This window comes from Mauremys reevesii, linkage group 17 (genome assembly GCF_016161935.1).
Source record: "Mauremys reevesii isolate NIE-2019 linkage group 17, ASM1616193v1, whole genome shotgun sequence".
In the NCBI taxonomy this organism is placed as follows: Eukaryota; Metazoa; Chordata; order Testudines; family Geoemydidae; genus Mauremys; species Mauremys reevesii.
In genome coordinates, this window is record NC_052639.1 from 18,888,449 (window position 1) to 18,892,061 (window position 3,613).

Below are 3,613 nucleotides of genomic sequence, written 5' to 3' on the forward strand. Positions count from 1 at the left end.
CGAGTGCACTGGGGGTGATACTGGGAGACTGGAGTGTCTAAGGAAATTGCTTGTGTGACTTGTGGTTAGCCAGTGGGGTGAGACCAAAGTCCTTTTGTCTGGCTGGTTTGGTTTGCCTTAGAGGTGGAAAAACCCCAGCCTAGGGCTGTGACTGCCCTGTTTAAGCAATTGGTCCTGATTTGGCACTCTCAGTTGGGTCCCGCCAGAACAGCTCCGTCACACTTGTATACATAGCTCCCAGAATGGAACCTGTGCAAACAAAAAATAAACAATAATAGTGTCTTTTAAATTCACTGTATTTTTAAAGACACACAGAGGAGAATCAGCCAGGCTGATTCATTGTATTTTCCCTGTGCTGATGAAGGAATTAGAGACAATAACAGAGCTTGACAAAACCAGCTAAAGCCACCAAACCAACTGGAGGGTTAAATCTATCAATCAGCAGTAAATATGAAATATAGGGGGGTGGGATCAGGGCGATGCCCTGGGGAGAAGCCCAGAGAACTCCTCTTCCCCAAATGTCAGAAGAGGGAAGGTGCTGGGATTTTTATCTGAATGCCCTCCCTGAGTCCTGTTTAGAGATTCAGGTTCTTTAACATTATAGCTGTCCCAAGTTTGCATAGTGCAATGCTTGAATTTACATGAAGAGAAAGTAGAGAGTAAGTAGTAAAGTTCTTCCAATTTTAAACTAGATGTATATTAAATTAAATCTGTGCTAATTAATCAGAGGCATAAAGAGTATTTAAGACAACAGCTCAGCCCCTCTCACCCACCCTCTCTCCATCACCATTGTCAACTTTCTCTGGATGTGTTTTTATGGATAAACTGAACTGATCTGACTGGCTGAATCAAACAATAAGTTGTTCTAAACGAATCACGATGCTTCAGGTCAATAACTGTTTGGGAAACATCTGTTACTTTACTGCTTCAACATTCAGCTGAGAAAATTATTAGATATATATTCTGATAATTTGAACAGAAACAAAGTCATCGTAACAGAACATTGAGAGAGGATCAAAGCCTTAGGTTTTGAAAATAAATATCACACGTCAACATTTTTTCCATAAATGCTTCGCAGCGGAGACCATTATCCTAAGATAACATTCTCCAGCAGAGAGATGATCTCTTAATTAGAGCAATATGTAAACTACTTTAGGATGCTTGATATAAATCCTGCAAACTGATTCATTGATACTTTTACTAAGATGAATTTTGATATCATGGGATGAAATCCTGGCCCCACTGCCACACCCCTCCCTTGCTGGGCTAATGTCCTGCCCGTGGCCAGGCACTTTGGAGGTTTGAGCTACTCCCTGTGGATCACCCCACTCAAGGAGCATTCGTTCTAGGAAGCAAGCCGGCTAGACAGGAAAACATCAGACGCTGCTGCTCCCAATGCTACACTCAGTTTTTCAGAAATTAGTCGACTTTATGGCCAGAAGAGACCATTAGAGCATCTAATCTGACCCCCTGCATATCACAGGCCTCCTGTATGCAGGCCCGCCCAGAGGGGGGGGCAAATGGGGCAATTTGCCCCAGGCCCAGCAGGGGCCCCCACGAGAGTTTTTCGGGGCCCCTGGAGCAGGGTCCTTCACTCGCTCCGGGGGCCCCGGAAAACTCTCATGGGACCCGGGCCCCAGAGCTTCTTCGCTCCCGGTCTTTGCCTGCCAGGGTCCTTCCTCTCTGGGACAGAAGGACACCCCCCCCCCCACCAACGAATTACCGCCGAAGCGGACCCTGCCGCCGGCGTGCAGCCGGGTCTTCGGCGGGGGGGGGCCGTCCGGTCCGGGACCCCCCACTGAAGTGCCCCAAAGGCCCGTGGTGGGGCTGCACTGGGGCGGGTCCCGCTGGCGCTAATTCGGCGGTGGGGGCCCCGCTGTGGGTCTTTGGGGCACTTTGGCAGCGGGTCCCGGAACGGAAGGACTCTCTGCCGCTAACTTACCGCCAAAGCGGGGGCCCCCCGCCACCGAAGAGCCTGGACCCCCGGAATCCTCTGGGCGGCCCTCGATTTAACAGGGGTTTGTTTCAACTTATTGCCCCGATTAAAATCTATGGCTAAAAGGCAGCCACTGTTGTTAGTACTTGTACCTGTGTTTGGTGCCACCTCTTTCCCTTTGGCCTTGTAGTTGACCAAGGGCAAAGCTGAACATCTCCTCAGATACCAGGGAGTGTTTATGTCCATTCCTGCGAGCTACACCGGGGTTTGATGTTGCTGCTTTCAATCCTCTGGCTCTGCCGGGATAAGGAACAATTCAGGCTGTCACTGAACTGAAGGAGGAAGATCAGTTTTTGACACGGAGAGGGACGCCTCCTCTTCAAGGTGTTTGGCTGGCTGGCAGTCCTGATCCCCAGATCTCGCCCGTGGGGCTCCAGCAGTTTGGGGACCGGATCTCTCCTTGGCCCCACCTGCTGCCTCCAGGCGCTCCTCCCCAGGGGCCCCAGCAGTGCAGCACAGCTGAGCAGCATCTGCCTGCTCACTCCAATGGCTGCCGGCCCCTCCTCATGGCAGGGCAGGGTGGGGCTGGGCCTCCATGCGCTGCCCCACCCCGAGCCCCTGCAGCCAATGGGACACTGCGGGGTGATGCCCGGGGCAGCAGAACGTTGAGGCCCCAGCCCACCCCACCTTGGAGACCCAGGTAAGCGCCACACCCTGACTCCTCCCAGAGCCTGCACCACCATCCCCTCCCCACATACTCCCTCCTCCCTGCAAACTCCCTCCCAGAGCCTGCAGCCCGGTCCACACACACCTGCCCCCAACTCCCTCCCACAGCCTGCACCCTCTCCCTCCACACACACCCTCCTGCCCACCCTAATCTCCCACCCAGAGCCTGCACCCCCACCCCACCACCAGTTACACCAACCCCCAGCCCCAGCCCAGAGCCAGCACCCAGCACCCAAACTCCCAGAGCCGTACAAGGAATTTTTGTGCCCGAGGCAAGGGCCAGCTCCAGGCTCTTTGGCTGCGGGTCCTTGATCCCTGTCGGAGGGAAGGACCTGCCACTGAATTGCCACCGCCGCTTCATTCATCCTTCGGTGGCAATTCAGCAGTGGGTCCCTGAGTCCCTCTCGGAGAGAAGGACCCACTGACGAACTGCCGCCGAAGAAGTGGCAGCGGAAGCGCCTCTGATCGTGGTAGAGCTGCGCCCCTCCACTTTCTGCATCCGAGGCAAGTGCCTCACTCGCCTCGCCCATGTTACGGTGCTGCAAACTCCATCCCAGAGCCTGCACCCCAGAACCCCACCCAAACTCCCTTCCAGAGACCAGCCTCTCACCCCTTCTGCACCCAAACTCCCCCCAGAGGCTGCACCCCTCCTGCACCCCAATCCCCAGCCCCAGCCCAGGGCCTGCACCCTAGACCTCCTCCCCTCACCCAAACTCCCTCCCAGAGCCTTAGGTAGGTGGGGGTGGAGTTTTGGGGGCTGGTTCTGGGCGGTATGAGTGACATTATTGGCCCACTGGGAGGATTGGAGGACTGGCCCTGGCCCTAAGGTAAATTGAGGTTGAGACCCTGCTTTAAGGGATTGTAGCAATGCTGGAGAGACTGACGGGCAGGGAGCTGGGGAGCTGTGTGTGCTCCAATGAGAGTTGTTGTGCTCTGGTGACACAGAGCGGG